The sequence below is a fragment of the Neoarius graeffei genome, chromosome 14, assembly GCF_027579695.1.
Source record: "Neoarius graeffei isolate fNeoGra1 chromosome 14, fNeoGra1.pri, whole genome shotgun sequence".
In the NCBI taxonomy this organism is placed as follows: domain Eukaryota; kingdom Metazoa; phylum Chordata; class Actinopteri; order Siluriformes; family Ariidae; genus Neoarius; species Neoarius graeffei.
This window is the reverse complement of record NC_083582.1, coordinates 25,299,341-25,315,117: the sequence shown is the minus strand read 5'-3', so window position 1 is coordinate 25,315,117 and position 15,777 is coordinate 25,299,341. Positions and strand designations below refer to the sequence as shown.

The following is a 15,777-nucleotide window of genomic DNA, read 5'->3' as shown; positions in this document are numbered from 1 at the left end:
GAGATGCAAAGAGGGCTAGAAAAGAACACACACACAGACTGAAGGAAAAGATGAAAAAGAACAAGTTTGCAAAACTGAAAGAGATGGTGTTAAAGAAAAGAAAATTAAAAGACTTTCATTAAATGCTGTTTGACAGACTATGAACATTTTGTAAATAGCTTTAATAGAGGAATGCAAATACTATAGAACTAATAACTAATAGCCTTACTGAAAGATGAATTGAAAGAAATATCTGGGAGTGATGCAAAGGGGAGAAGAAGGAGCCAGAAGTAAAAGAAAAGATGTAAATAATATATTAGATAAGAAACATAAGAAACACTTCCGGTGGCGCAGCACTGTTGCGACCCGGGCATGAGAGCTCCTGGCTGTTTGTTTGCATGTTTAAAGTTTGTTCTGAGTTGGCTAAAGTTTGTCTAGGTCCATGAGTGTTGTTTTGTTAAGTTCGTCAAGTGTACTGCGTTTTTCGTCTGTCAGCATGTGGAGGACGTTTGGGGGTGTGTTCCTGGTGGTTCTGGTCATCGCATCCATTGTTTGGGCGGAGTGCGCCGATGGAGCTAGGTCACCTGGCGCAGGTGCACAGGTGCTGCGCTACGGGAGCGAATTGCTTCTATCACTGCGCACGAGAGCTACGCCGACGCCTGATTTTTTAGGAAATGTCCCCGATTTCCTGATACGGAGGGGACACGGGAGAAGGCCGCGAAAACGGGGCAGGAGAGGGGGCGTTCGGCAACATCTCCGACGGCGACCCGATAGACCACCCCTGCCCTCAATCATTTTGAGTAACGTGCGCTCTTTGAGAAATAAACTGGACGAACTACGCCTCAACACCAGGATCTGTTATGACTACCAGGAGGCATGCTTGATGGCCTTCACGGAGACCTGGCTGCAGGAGGATTTCCCTGATCAATTGACTCAGGTACAGGGGTTTACTAACGTTCGTTTGGACAGAGACTGTAGCTCGGGGAAACGGAGGGGAGGGGGTGTCTGTGTCTACATAAAGGATTCCTGGTGTACGAACTACGCTGTTAAAGACAAGGTGTGCACACCTGACCTCGAACTGCTGTGCCTAAGTCTAAGACCTTTTTACTTACCTAGGGACTTTGGGAACATCTTCGTGTGTGTGGTATATATACCACCAAGTGGTAATGCGGGGAAAGCTGCGTCTCGTATTGCGGACTGTGTTCACCAACAATTGCTAAACAAGCCCGACGCACCCATGCTAGTTTTGGGAGATTTTAACCACTGCAACCCAAACAGTGTATTGCCTGGTTTTCAGCAATATGTGAAAAACAGTACGCGGAAAAACAAGATCTTGGACAAGTGTTATGGCAACATCGAGAATGCATATGTTGCTAAAATTAGATCCCCACTCTCGAACTCTGATCACAACACTATTCACTTAATACCTGCATTCAAGCCATTTATCAAAAAGAGTAAACCAATCACAAAAACAGTCAGTGTGTGGGCGGAATCGGCTAAAGAGGAATTGAGCGGGTGTTTTTCGCGACGAATTGGGAGGTATTCCACCAGGAAAAAGATCTGGATTTTATGGTGGATGTGATAACAGATTACACTCACTTTTGCGTCGACACAGTGGTGCCTAAGAAGAACATCAAAATCTACCCAAATAACAAAGACTACGTTACGCCCGATATAAAAGACTGCATTAAGCAGAAAAAGCGAGCATTTCGGACTAATGACACTGTAGAGCTAAAGCGCGTCCAAAAAGAACTGAAATGGAGACTAAGGGAGGCACGGGACCAGCATAGACTTAAGATCAAAGAAGCATTTCTAACGAAAGACACGAAAAATATGTGGGAATGCATAAAGGACATGACAAACCTAAACAACGTGGGAAGGACCTTCAGTGTGCATAATGAACAAGAACGTGCCAATGATTTAAATATGTTTTATAAAAGATTTGATACTGGGAAGGACAGGGGCCTACCAGTAAATATTGTTTGTGGTGTCGATGATAATATAATAATTGAAACATCTACTGTTAGGAAGGCATTCAGGGCCTTGCACACTAGGAAGGCTAGTGGACCAGATAAGATCTCACCACTAATCTTACATGATTTTGCTTGTGAGCTTGCAGAAGCATGGTGCCCAGTGTTTCAGCTATCTGTTGAGACACACATCATACCTACTGGGTGGAAAAAATCAATAATAATTCCTATCCCAAAAAAGCCATGCCCAAGAGAAAATAATGATTTCAGACCTGTTGCATTAACATCTGTAATAATGAAATCATTTGAGCGATTGATGTTGGGCAAATTAAGAGCACAAGTTCAACATCTCCTTGATCCCTATCAATTTGCCTACAAAGATAGGAGAAGCACTGGGGATGCTTTATGCACTACATCCCACCTCATACTAAAACACTTGGAAAACAGCAGGGCATATGCCAGATTACTCTTTATGGATTTTAGTTCAGCTTTTAATACTATTGTACCAAATCTTTTAGTAGATAAATTAAAAAGTATGGAAGTCAACCCAGTAATAATAAAATGGTATGAAGCCTTCCTTACTGATAGAACACAGCAAGTAAAGATAAACTCCACACTTTCAGACTCACTGACCATTAATATAGGAGTTCCACAGGGTTGCGTGAGCTCTCCATTACTGTTCACACTATATACCAACGAATGTAGAAACTATTATACAAATAATCATATTATTAAGTTTTCAGATGACACAGTAATTCTTAGTCTGTTAATGCAGGACTCAGATGCCTCTGTCTATCAGTCAGAAATAGACAGGGTGGTGTGAATCAAACAAACTGGTTTTAAATGTGAGTAAAACAAAAGAGATGATTTTTGACCCCAGATCCATAGGCAACCATGCTTTGGTGACGTTAAATGGGGAGGCAGTGGAACAGGTAGCAATGTACAAATACCTGGGTGTTGTATTCGACTTTGAACTTAAATGGGGACCGCATGTTGAGTTTTTATGCTCAAGGATTAGCCAGAGGCTGCATTTTTTGAGAAGGCTGAGAGTTTTTGGCATTGACAAAGACATAATGATGGCATTTTACAGGGCCTCCATTGAGTCTATCATCAGATACGGCATCACAGTTTGGTTAGGGAACCTGTCTGTGAAATTGAAAGCCCAATTACAAACCCTTATTAAGAGAGCGGGGAAGATAATGGGCATGCCCCCTCCCACATCGCTTCAGGTTTTATTTGATGAGGCAGTGAGGAGGCAGGGACTGAAAATCGTAGAGGATGATGAACATATTTTGCATGGAGAATATGAACTCTTACCATCAGGAAGAAGATATAGGCTGCCAAACTGCAGGACAAATAGGTTTAAATTGTCAATGGTTCCTTGGTCTATTAAATTACTCAATAGTAGGTAGTGTGGGGGTGTTGGGGTGGGGGTGTTAGGTTAGGTTTTTTAGGCTTTGCCACCCGTGGTATTATGTTAAGTGTAATTTTATTCCTTGGTCTTTTAATTTTCTTAGAAAGGGAGGGTGGAGGGAGGGGGGGTGATGGGTGTGTGTGTGTGTGTGTGTGTGTGTGTGTGTGTGTGTGTGTGTGTGTCTATGGGTGGGTGTGTGTGTGGTAATATTTATTATGAATGCTGTTGTGTGGATGTTAAACGTTAAATGTATTTTGTGTTGTCCATTGTGTGTATAAGTCGATGTGAATTGCCAGACTTTGTGCCCAAGACAAATTTCTCTCTTGAAGAGACAATAAAGGCTCTTACTTAGTTTTTTAAAACTTTTGCTCTGTAGACAAGAGACATTGTGACAGATTCTTGGAAAAAGCCAGGACATAATACAAGAATTAAGTGTAATTTGGAAGACAACAGGTATCTCTCACTTAAATATTGAGCATGATTTTTCACAAAGTCATTTTGAAAGGCCTATCAAAGTTTTCTTTTATTAACATTTCTTTAAATTGTTATTTACACGTTTTTTTTTACTTTTATTTTGATTAAGAGATAAAATACATAGGCACTTATGAGATATTTCAAGGTATTTTACATGGATCTTTCATTTTAAAAGAGAAAACTGTTGATAGGTATTTTATATGGCAAAATGAAGACCAAGACTAGTCAAATATTTACTTGTTGAGATCAATTTTTTACTTGCAGGAAATGCTCAGAATACACCATATAACACCTAAAATGGCTTGGTGTTTGGGGCCCTGCGGGCCCCAGACCCCCGGCTTATGCTGGGGGGCTGTGCCCCCTAGACCCCCCCCCCCTTTCCTCGGATTTCTTATTTATAATTTCACAGTCCTGAATATGTCGTGGAAAAAAGATATCGTCCATAAAAGAGATCGCGGAACAGTGTCCGGGTTAGAAGAAGTATATTCTTCAAAGCTACATTTTCATCTAATTTTTAAAAATAACAATTTTTTTTTGCCACTTATGTCATTGATTACAAAATATGGCATCAAGTAGATACACATTATTGTTAAATTCTGTTGCTTTTCTATGTTAAATCTATGTAAAAAATGTGTTCTATAGCATCTTTAAATGTTAAAATCTCAACAGCTTCAGGGGGCTTGCAGCCCCCTTGACCCCTGCTGATAGTTTCTTACGCTCCTCTATTTTTTTTCAATTACTGCTGGGATCCCTGTTAAAGTATATTCATATTTTCAATAGTATATTGAAAATGTACTTACACAAATTGTACTTTTTGTAAATATATAAAAAGTATACTAACATCACGCTTTCACGTTAACACTTTTAACACACTTTAAAATAATTATACTATATTACACTTTATAGAAATATATTATACAAAAATATACTTTAAGTGAAAGTTATGTGTAATTTCTAAAGTGTGCTAATTTTTAAGATACTTATAATACAAAGTACTAATTAAGCATATATTAGTACATATAAAGTCATATACTTAAAGTATACAAAATATACTTTAAGTTGTTCCACTTTAGCACATAAAAGTACACTAAATACACTTCAAGTTGCACTTTTTTTACAATTTAATTACAATTAAAATATATTTAGTACAAAATTAGTTGTTCCAAAATAGCATGCCTCAAGTTAACTAATCATAAACACACTTGAAGTATATTGATGATTAGTGTGGCTTCAAGTACACAAAAGTATGCTAAATTTTAGTACACTTAGCACATTTATTTTTCACCAGGGCAGTTAATCCAGACTGAGCGGTCCATCATGATGGTTTTTAGATCCTGCACACTTTTACATCCTGTGTCGTCCAGCAGGTTGTCAATGTACTGTATGTCTTCTGCCATGCTGGGGTTTTCCATCAGTGGGTTGCCATAGTACAAGCGTGTTTGCAACTTCGTCACTGTGACGTACAAGATGTCCTGCCAAGCGCATTCTTTGTTGCTACACTTTTGTGGATGCAGTTGGGAGATCTCCATAGCTCTGCATTTTTTGTGTGGCTCTTCCAAGACACATTCAGAGCCATCCTGAGCATTCGTGTGTAGCAGCCATCCAATTGCTTTTTCAATGACTACGTTTACATGCACGTCCAAATCGAGCTGCTGTTGGTAATCGAGCAAAGGGTCCCAGCAGGGGTGCCAGAGAAATCCAATCCTACATGCACAAGTGAAATCGGGCTATTGTGCAAGGTGCATTGTGCACCCGAGCCACACGTGGCGCTACACGCCCCATCGTGTTGGTACACTTCCGGTTGTCGTCATGAAGAAGAGCTATAGTGTTGCCAGATACTGCTGACGTTTTCCAGCCCAAAACATGTTCAAATCCGCTAAAATGCACTTAAAACCCCCAATCTGGCAACACTAGCAGTTCCATGTTCAAGCTGTTAGGCTTGCTCTAACAGACTATGGCTACAAACTGTCCGGCGCAGACCACTGTTTTGTAAGAAAACTTATTTTGCACAATAATATTTTTCTAAAGTCCATTTTTTGCTTACAAAAAAATATTTTTTTTTGCTTACAATTTAACTTATGTCTTAATAAACACACAAAAAGTTCAGTTGTTTTGTTTTTATTGACATGCTTCAGATGTTGGACATATATACACACACACAAATACAATGACTTGTTTATGTACACAATTCACAGCTATGCAACAGCTGTACAGATGTATTTGGTGATACAGTAAGTGAGCTAAATTTTAACAGTGCAAACAATGCCACAAAAAGAAAAGATTCATGCCGTTCTCATGATTCGTTGTCATGCCGACCGAGGCTGTTGTGTTTCCCGCTTGTGGTCTCGTCACTCGTCACTTCCGGAAGTAGCTCGACAACTAGCTCGATAGGGTATACATGCGCAAAATAGCTCGGCAGAAATCGCATAAACTAGGTCGTGTAGCTCGATTCCGAGAAATCAAGTTCGGTTCAATTTCAGCCGAATTAAGGTGTATACATGGCATTTTGAACTTCGATTTCAGTCGAGCAACGGCAGAAATTCGATTCTCTCTATGTGCATGTAAACGTAGTGAGTGATTTTGACATTGTCCAGGTTTCGGCACCGTATAACAGTACAGTTTCTACTGTAGCAGTGAATAATCTTGTCTTCAGTTTTCTTGAGAGTTTGGAAGACCATATTTTTCTCAGTTTGTGACAGATATTCCAGGCAAGAGCTTTTCGTACAGAAAAGTCTTTTTCTGTGCTCTCTATCCAAGAGCCAAGGTACTTGAAATTTTTTACTTCTTTGATGGTTGTTTCAACTTTAGCTTTTATAATAACTTCTTTGGTTTGGTTGAAAGATTGAAGCTCTTTTTTTTAGCATTACAATGCAGCCCCACTTTGTCTGCCTCATTTTCTAGGCTAATAGAATTTCTTGTGCCTTGAAAATTTCGTCTGTTACTATGGCAAGACCATTTGTGAAATCTAGGTCTGTTACTATTACAGGTGACACTCTCCGACTTATTTTGTGTAGCTGAAATATGTTTTGTGCATAACGTAGTCAAGAACTATAGCAAAAAGGTATGGTGCTAAGGTGTCGCCTTGTAATACACCAGCAATGATATTAAAGAACTTTGTTTCCCCATCTGGGGTTATCACTCTGGCTTTGGTGTTTTCATATATTGTGCAGATGGCACTATGGATTCTGTGTGGTATGTCATGTGATTTCAAAATTTTCAGCATTATTTCTCTATGTATGGAATCAAAAGCTTTTTCAGGCCTTTCAGTTACATAATTTGGGCTTTTTCCGTCGTGATACAGGGTAATTTGGGCTTTTCTGCATGTGCAAAGTGCTGTTTTCCCAGTGCTCTGTGTTTAAACCTGCTGCTGCTTTTTTAGCTACAAAGTTATGAATAAATAAAGAAATCTATTATTTATCTATTTATTTTGAACCTTTATTGCAAAATGTCTACAGCATTAATCTCTCTTGATGTACACGTACATGACAAAAATAATTAGAATACAGTTAGTTAGTATTTTAAAGATGTGTTGGGACCTGAGGAGAGCCTTGAGGAAAGGAGCCTGTGAATGAAAAAGCAAGTTATGCACTGTTGCCATCAAAGAGACAAACCTGTAGCAGACCTGTGACACAAAAGGTTTTTCAGTCACATCACAAGACTTGGCAGTGTTAGGACTTGGACTGTTTTGGCCTCTAGAGGCCGCTGTTATTTCCTTTTCGTGTCTTGTTTATTTTGGCCTCTAGAGGCCGCCACTGTTCCTGTGTTTTGTGTTTTTGTTAATTGCCTGTTAGTCCTAATTATCTTCACCTGTGTCCTTAATTAGTTTGTGTATTTATACCCCTGAGTTCAGTCCTCTTGTCACGGAGTCTTTGTGCTGTTATGTTTATCTCCAGTTTCCGTTGTACTGTGTTTTGTGGATCTTCTGAGCTTTTGCATTTTTGCCTTTTTCTTTTTGAATTATACTCTTTGTTTTTGTTTTTTTTGTTTTGCCCTGGATTGTATTTAGTGTACATAGTATAAATAAACCTTTTGTTACTTTTTCTACTTCCGCCTCACGCCTCTGCATTTGAGTCATTCCCCTGGTGGCCTAGTGGGGGTTTGCTGGATCATCACACCAACGAACCAGGTTCGAATCCCAGCAAAACCCTAACAGAAAGACTCCGTCATGACCGACTCAGCAGAGGCTGCTTCAACTGTCTACCCGGCCAACCTTCAGGGAATTATGGCAGCTTTGACACGCTTCGGAGCGACCATGGACGCTCATGGACGTACGCTCACCAGCCAACGTGAGGCCCTTGCTCGCCACGAGGAACTGCTTCAGCAAATTGGGAAAACCCTGGCACAGCTGACATCTCTGCCTGCATCTCCTGCTCCTGATCCAGTTCCTGCTCCTGATCCAGCTCCCACTCCTGCTCCAGTGCCTCCTGCCATGCTGCCTTCTTCACCTCGCGAACCCAGCCTTCCTGCACCACAGAGGTATGACGGCAAGCACAGTGAGTGCCGAGAGTTCCTTACCCAGTGTCAACTCACCTTTGAGCTTCAGCCTACCACCTACACTACGGATCGCCGCAAGATTGCCTTTGTGATCACCTTATTAGCTGGTAAGGCGCGAGCCTGGGCTACTGCTATCTGGCAAAGACAGGGACCTGAGTGCTTTGATTTCCAGCTGTTTTCTGAAGAGATGCTTCGGGTCTTCGATCAGGCAGACATCAGTACCGACGCAGCCCGAAAGCTCATGTCCATCCGGCAAGGAGGAAGCGTCGCAGATTACGCCATCTCGTTCCGAACACTCGCAGCAGTAAGTGGATGGAACGAGACTGCCCTGGTGTCAGCCTTCCACCATGGTCTGTCTGACCCCATCAAGGACGGTCTGGCCTCTATTGGATGCCCAAGTGACCTCGAAACCCTCATCTCACATGCTATTCGTCTGGACAACAGGATGAGAGAACGCCACCAAGCCTTGAGCCCCCCCAGCCTCCCTACCTCTACCTGGAGACCATCTACCTCCTTCAGTGACTGTCCAGAACCCATGCAAGTGGGTCGTACTCGCCTCTCTGCATCTGAGAGGGAGCGCAGAAGGAGGGACAAGTGTTGCATCTACTGTGGCAAGCCTGGTCACTTCCGAGCATCATGTCCCGAACTCTTGGGAAAAGGACCGCCCCGTCCAGCCGAGGGAGGGTTGTGACGGGGCCTACCCTCTCTCCCGGACTCCCTGGCCAAGGTATCTACATCCTGGTCTCCATCTCCTGGGGTGAGTCTGTCCACTCTTGTCAAGCTTTGTTAGACTCAGGGGCGGCTGGGAACTTTATGGATATTCACTTCGCCCAAAGCATCAATATACCTACTGCACCTCTTGAAGTCCCTCTGTCTGTGTCTGCCCTCGATGGCCAAGCGTTAGGTGATGGAAGAGTCACCCAAGTTACTTCTCCAGTCTTCCTCCAGTCTCAAGGTCACAAGGAAGAAATATCCCTGCACCTGATTCCTTCACCTGAGTTCCCAGTTATTCTAGGCCTTCCTTGGCTTATTCGCCACAACCCTCGCATAGACTGGGTAACAAGCCAGGTTGTGGAATGGGGCCCTGCATGCCATGCCTCTTGTCTGCTCTCTAGCTCTCCTGTGTCTCTTGCCGAGCCCCCTGATCTCACCGAGTTATCTCAAGTTCCCACAGAGTACTGGGATCTCAAGGAAGTATTCAGCAAGAGCAGGGCCGCCGTTCTTCCTCCGCACCGGGCCTACGACTGTGCCATCGACTTGCTCCCTGGGACTACCCCTCCTCGTGGCAGACTGTTTTCCCTCTCTCAGCCAGAACGCAAGGCTATGGAGGAATACCTCAAAGACGCCCTGGTCTCTGGGTTCATTCGACCCTCCACCTCACCTGCTGGTGCCGGCTTCTTCTTTGTCGGCAAGAAGGATGGGGGGCTTCGACCATGTATTGACTACAGGGGCCTGAACAAGATCACTGTGCGCAACCGATATCCCCTTCCGCTGATGTCCACTGCTTTCAACCTGCTCCAAGGCGCCACCGTCTTCACCAAGTTGGACCTACGGAACGCATACCACCTCATCCGTATCCGACAGGGAGATGAGTGGAAGACTGCCTTTAACACCCCGTCTGGGCACTACGAATACCAGGTGATGCCCTTCGGACTCACCAACGCACCAGCTGTTTTTCAGGCCCTAATCAACGACGTCTTAAGGGACATGATTAACCTGTACGTCTTTGTCTACCTCGATGACATCCTTATCTTTTCCAAGACCATGCAGGAGCACCGCCACCATGTCCGCCAGGTTCTCCAGAGGCTGCTACAGAACAATCTGTTCGCCAAGGCCCAGAAATGCGAATTTCATGTTCCCGAGGTCTCCTTTCTGGGATTTATTGTACGGACAGGCCAACTCCAAATGGACCCTGCCAAGACCCTGGCCGTCCGGGACTGGCCTACTCCCAAGTCCGTTAAGGAGGTTCAGCGGTTCTTAGGATTCGCTAACTTCTACCGCAAGTTCATCAGGAACTTCAGTTCTGTGGCAGCACCCATGTCAGACCTCACCAAAGGGACAGGTGGATCTTATGGCTGGTCTCCTCAGGCAGAAAAGGCGTTCAAAGACCTCAAGGCCCGCTTCTGCACGGCACCCATTCTGGTCCTCCTGGACACCTCCCAACCATTCATCGTGGAGGTGGACGCCTCGGACAGTGGTGTCGGCGCGGTACTCTCTCAACGTTCGGAAGGAAAGCTGCACCCCTGCGCTTACTTCTCCCACCGCCTGAGTCCTGCGGAATCCCGGTACGATGTGGGGGATCGAGAACTGTTAGCGGTCAAACTGGCCCTTGAGGAGTGGAGGCACTGGCTGGAGGGAGCGCAACATCCATTCCTGGTTTGGACTGACCACAAGAACCTGGAGTACCTCCAGCAAGCCAAGAGACTGAACCCTCGACAGGCTAGGTGGGCCCTGTTTTTCAGTCGGTTTGACTTCACCCTCTCGTACTGTCCTGGCTCCAAGAACACCAAACCTGACGCACTGTCCAGGCTGTTCTCTGCCACTAACAGGGAGAATGAAGTCGGGCCTATTATCCTGGTGTCCCGGATTGTGGCCCCTGTCCGCTGGGGTATTGAGGAGGCTGTTCGACGAGCCCAACGCCAGGACCCCGGTCCTGGGACGGGGCCACCGGGCCTCTTGTACGTCCCACATCAAGCCCGGGCCAAGGTTCTCCAGTGGGGTCACTCTTCCCCTCTCACCGCCCACCCGGGAGCTCGGAGGACCCTGGACTTCCTGAAAAGACGCTTCTGGTGGCCTAACATGGAGCAGGAAATAAGGTCATTTGTCCTGTCCTGTGAGGTTTGCACCAGAACCAAGAACCCACGACAGCGTCCCCAGGGTCTCCTGCATCCTCTGACCATTCCCCGGCGTCCCTGGTCCCACGTGGCAGTCGACTTCATCACGGGTCTCCCTGAGTCACAAGGTAACATGGTCATTTTGGTCATTGTTGACAGATTCTCCAAGGCCTGCCGCTTCATACCTCTGTGCAAACTCCCCTCTGCTCTTGAAACAGCGAAACTTATATTTAATCATGTCTTCCGAGTCTTTGGTCTTCCACAGGACATCGTCTCAGACCGAGGGCCCCAGTTCTCCTCCCGAGTGTGGCACGGGTTCTGCAAGGTCATTGGAGCCACTGCCAGCCTCTCCTCTGGGTTTCACCCACAGTCCAATGGTCAGACGGAGAGGCTCAACCAGGACCTGGAAACCACCCTGCGAGGCCTGGCTATGGATAACCCGACATCATGGAGCACCTGGCTGCCATGGGCAGAGTACGCCCACAACACCCTGCAGTCATCGGCCACCAAGCTGTCGCCATTCCAGTGCCAATTCGGGTTCCAGCCACCTCTGTTCCCGGACCAGGAGGAGGACGCGGGGGTGCCCTCGGTCAACCAATATGTGAGACGGTGTCGCAAGACCTGGAGCAAGGTCAGGAAGACCCTCATACAGACCTCCAGAACCAACCAGACTCAGGCCAACCGCCACAGAAGACCTGCACACACTTTCCGCCCTGGGCAGCGGGTTTGGCTGTCCACTAAGGACCTTCCGCTGCGGGTGGAGAACCGCAAGCTTGCTCCTCGCTACATTGGCCCCTTCAAGGTGGTGCGCAGGGTGAACCCTGTCTCCTACCGGCTCCAGTTGCCCCGGACTCTGAGGATCAACCCCACTTTCCATGTTTCCCTGTTGCGGCCTGTACTGACGTCTACGTATGCCCCTGCCCCTAGGAACCCCCCACCCCCCCGCATCTTCCAGGGGCAGACTGTGTTCACTGTGCATCGCCTGCTTGACTCCCGCCGGGTCCGCGGCGGGTTGCAATATCTGGTGGACTGGGAGGGCTATGGTCCTGAGGAGCGCTGCTGGGTTCCTGCTCGGGATGTCCTAGATAAAGAACTGTGTCGGGACTTCCATTCGGCCCATCCGGATCGCCCTGGGAACGTCAGGAGACGCTCCTAGAGGGGGGGGTCCTGTTAGGACTTGGACTGTTTTGGCCTCTAGAGGCCGCTGTTATTTCCTTTTCGTGTCTTGTTTATTTTGGCCTCTAGAGGCCGCCACTGTTCCTGTGTTTTGTGTTTTTGTTAATTGCCTGTTAGTCCTAATTATCTTCACCTGTGTCCTTAATTAGTTTGTGTATTTATACCCCTGAGTTCAGTCCTCTTGTCACGGAGTCTTTGTGCTGTTATGTTTATCTCCAGTTTCCGTTGTACTGTGTTTTGTGGATCTTCTGAGCTTTTGCATTTTTGCCTTTTTCTTTTTGAATTATACTCTTTGTTTTTGTTTTTTTTGTTTTGCCCTGGATTGTATATAGTGTACATAGTATAAATAAACCTTTTGTTACTTTTTCTACTTCCGCCTCACGCCTCTGCATTTGAGTCATTCCCCTGGTGGCCTAGTGGGGGTTTGCTGGATCATCACACCAACGAACCAGGTTCGAATCCCAGCAAAACCCTAACAGGCAGTGCAATTCACAGTATGTAGTCAGGTAAAAGATCTTAGTTTAAATGAAAGACCAGTGTCTAAGACTATCATCAACAAGAGGACCAAGCTCCAAGTCACTGATTCCACCCACACTTACACAACTGTATGTATTTAAGATGCAAGCTGTATATTAAATACACACAGTTGTGTCCTGAATAGCTCTCTTTTATTCAGTCTTTTACCTGATTTAATTCATATGACACTAGGTATCAGAGAGATGTTGCAGTTGAGGTCAGATAATGTGGGATATAGCGCTATTTTTGAGGTTTTTAAATGATACAGGAATTATTAGGAGAATTTAGCATAATAAGGGGGCGGCATGGTGTTGTAGTGGTTAGCACTGTCGCCTCACAGCAAGAAGGTCCTGGGTTTGAGCCCAGCGGCTGGCGAGGGCCTTTCTGTGGGGAGTTTGCATGTTCTCCCCGTGTCTGTGTGGGTTTCCTCTGGGTGCTCCGGTTTCCCCCACAGTCCAGAGACATCCAGGTTAGGTTAATCGGTGGCTCTAAATTGACTGTAGGTGTGAATGATTGTTTGTCTCTATGTGTCAGCCCTGCGATGATCTGGCGACTTGTCCAGGGGATAGGCAAGGGGATAGGCTCCAGCTTGCCTGCAACCCTGTAGAACAGGATAAGCGGCTGCAGATAATGGATGGATGGATGGATGGATGGATGGATGGCACAATAGGGTAGTAAACATTCTGGTTCACACTCCAGTCCAGAAGGTGGTGGTAATGCACCTAAAAGCTGTTTGCCAATCACCATAAAAGAAGAAGAAAGAAACTTTACCTAATGTGGAAATCCCGCTCTGGTCATTGGTACACATTTCGCTGCTCCACGAAATCATGGCGTGCCGATTGCCACTGATGGAGAACTCGTGCTCTGCGCGAGGCTTATGGCTAGTTCGACGAACCCGGAACAACATGAGAATGGTGTGGATTTCACATCAATTACGAGAAATACATGCTAATTCTCGCTAATTTTGCCGTTTGGGTTTTATGCAGTCAAGTTTATTTAATCAACATTTTGTTTTGTTTTTTACTTTTGGTAGCATATTTTGGGCGCTTGACCTTAATAATGGACCTTAATAAAGGCCTTTTTAATTTGGGTGCCTACAACGTTATCTGTCGCAGGTTTCATGTAATTGAAACGCCTGTTTTTTGAAGTCGACAAAGAGAATGATAGCTTTCTTGTTATGGCTTTTGACACCCTCAGTCAACCTTTGTAAGGCAAGGATACTGTATGTGCTGTAGTTGATCTGCCCGGTCTAAATCCATTCTGGTTTGGTCAGAAGTGTTTGTACATCTTGGGTTGGATGCAATTTAAAATCATCTTTTTGACAAGTTTCGTCACTACTGAAGTCAGACTAATGCCTCTGTAGTTGGCTGTGTTGCTCAAGCCGCCTGATTTTGGAATTGGAAGCATGTCAATTTCAGACCACTGATCTGGTTTCATGTTTTCGTTTAATAGCTTGTTGGCAAAATGGAGAACAATGTCATTGAAGGCACAATGTTTTATGACTTCTGGTGGGATGTTGTATGGTCCACACCGCTTTCCTTCCTTCAGTGATTAGAAAGTGTACTCCCTATCCTGGGGGTGTAAAATCCTCCAAATATCAACTAGACCCATCTCCTCTTCTAAAACATCAATAGCTATTTGAGATTTATATACTAATCTTGTATTAGCAACTTTTGACTTATCTAGAGTCAGGTCTCTAACCTGATTGAAATCCCCCCCCAATAATAACGTAAGTATTCCCCATTTGTTTCACAACATTGCATATGTCAGCAAAAAAAAATGGAGAATCTGTATTTGGTACATAGATATTAATAAGAGAGCACCTACTGCCAAACAGATCTACACTGACAGCCACCCACCTGCCTTCCCTGTCCGAGAGTTGCTTGTGGATGGTAATATTTAGATTTTTACGAAACAATATACATACACCCCGCTGGCAAGATGAGTAGGCACTATAAAATATTTTACCCACCCAATCCCTTTGTAACTTGGTTGACTCTTCATTATTTAAATGAGTCTCCTGCAAAAAGCAGATGTCTACCTTCTTTTGTTTTAGATATAGAAGTTTCTTCCTCTTAATAGCAAGATTCACCCCTTTAATATTCCACGATAGTAACTTAAGCATGTCTGCCATATTAACATGGCATTCCACCCGCTCCTTCTCCCGGGCCGCCCTTAGCACTGCTTCTCTGGCTCCAAACCTCAGGAAACGCACCAGGATATGCCGGTCTCTGTTGCCCCGCTGACCTGTTCTGTGGGCGCGCTCAATCTCAAAGTCCAGGCCCATTTCGAGATCCAATGTTTCCTCCAAAAATGTCTGCACAAACTTTTGCACGTCTCCTCCTTCGGCGCCCTCCACTACTCCAACTATACGGACTATACGGACATTATTACGGTGGCCGGCGTCTTCTAAGTATGTTATTTTCTCCTGAAGTTGGGTGATTGTTTTGGTAGCCGTGTTCACCGCAACGCTCAGGCTTTGGCCTTGATCTTCAAGGGCCGAAATACGAGTCTCAGCTTCAGCCACTCGAATTCCCAGTTTCTCCACAGCTGTTTGAACTGCATCCATCCCTGTTTTTAATTCGCTCATACTGCATGAGATGCCTTGTAGCAGCGTTTTAATGCTCGTTAGCTCAGCTACGGTATCCATCTGTGGTGGGTCCGGGGTAGCTGCCATATGCTCTGTACCCTCCTGGGTCTGTCGAGTTACACTTCTCAAGCTGTACTGTGTAAGGGTTTTTTGGACTGGTTGCATATTAATATGAAGTTACAATCCTCCACACACTTATTTTCTGTATTTAGGATATGTCAGTCATTATTAAAGGAGGGGGTAGGTAAGCGGTTTCGCAGCGTATTCCCCTACGTGGCCATCTTAGGTGCTCGCTCCACCGGAAGTCCCTTCCTTCAGTGATTTCTTTGC

The 15,777-nt window shown here is 45.1% G+C and overlaps 1 protein-coding gene across 3 annotated transcripts in view; it reads left to right on the top strand.

The window, feature by feature from the left end:
• lmf1 (lipase maturation factor 1) overlaps positions 1-15,777 on the top strand; it is a 136,908-nt gene that overhangs the window by 13,832 nt on the left and 107,299 nt on the right. The window contains exon 1 of one of the 3 annotated variants that reach the window (XM_060939471.1): positions 486-916. The exons of the other annotated variants lie outside the window; for them this stretch is intronic. The gene's annotated coding sequence lies outside the window, so the exon portion shown is untranslated. Of the gene's footprint in view, positions 1-485; positions 917-15,777 lie in introns of those variants that run through there. 3 annotated transcript variants of the gene reach the window in all.